The 1,051-nt window shown below is 47.9% G+C and overlaps 1 pseudogene; it reads right to left on the bottom strand.

Moving 5' to 3' along the window:
• LOC105550552 overlaps positions 1–837 on the bottom strand; it is a 19,952-nt pseudogene extending 19,115 nt beyond the window's left edge.
• Between the last annotated feature and the right edge of the window lie 214 nt (positions 838–1,051).

Raw genomic sequence — 1,051 nt, forward strand, 5'->3', positions numbered from 1 at the left:
GGCGCTTACCACCACGCCCAGCTAATTTTTGTATTTTTAGTAGAGATGGGGTTTTACCTTCTTGGCCAAGCTGGTCTTGAACTCTGACCTCGTGATCCACCCGCCTCGCCCTCCCAGTGCTGGGATTACAGGCGTGAGCCACCGTGCCTGGCCCAGGATTTATATCAATGGCTCTATCACAGTCTCAGATGGCAGCATTTGGCTTCTATAATTTGACAAAGACACTGGCCCTCTTGGCATACAAAATGGCCAAGTGAGGATTCAGCTTGATGGCATCTGTGAACAAGTCAATGGCTTTCTGCAGTTCACCATCATTTAGGGCTTCAATAGCAGTCACTTTCTTATCATTTGCCTGATCCGTCATCTCCTCTTATCTCTGCATTCTCATCTCCCATTTCTTGAGGGGCATCAGTGCCTCTTTCAATCACACCTTCATTGTCAATTTCTAGATCACTTTCCTCACTTGACGGTTTGTCTGCCTTTAAGTCTTCCTCCACCTTCTTACTGTCAGGTGTTTCTTCCTTGGTATTTTCTTCTGATTTAGCTTTCTGAGTAGCAGGTGGTACTTTACCCCCATGCTCTCCACTCACTCCCTCAGGAAGCGTATTTCCTCGGTGTGCAGAACACTCGGATCCTGCTTACACATTTTCACAAAGGCCCGAAGCTTGTTCACTTTGCTGGCGTCCACAGTCGGGAGGCAGTGGGCGAGGCTAAGGAGCTGCGGCCCGGTTCCAGGCCCAGGTGCTGGCTTGGCGTGACCGTGCAAAAGGTGACTTTTGGTAATTATTATTAGGCGTTTTCCCTTATCCAGACCTGAGGCCTGGATTCAGCCCCCATGGGGCAGAGTGAGACACCATCGACCTCATGGGGTTAGTTCAGGGCTGCAATTAAACGATACACACGAACATGTATTGCAATGAATGTAAGAGGTAAAGACTAGAGAAAGCTACCTCCAGATCGCTTTTCAAATATGCCCAGACCTTGATTCACATTTTAGGGGATAAAAGCAGGGTTCTTTTTTTCCCTCACATCCTATGATCCAATTAAATAG

This window comes from Mandrillus leucophaeus, unplaced genomic scaffold (assembly GCF_000951045.1).
Source record: "Mandrillus leucophaeus isolate KB7577 unplaced genomic scaffold, Mleu.le_1.0 Scaffold49, whole genome shotgun sequence".
Lineage (NCBI taxonomy): Eukaryota > Metazoa > Chordata > Mammalia > Primates > Cercopithecidae > Mandrillus > Mandrillus leucophaeus.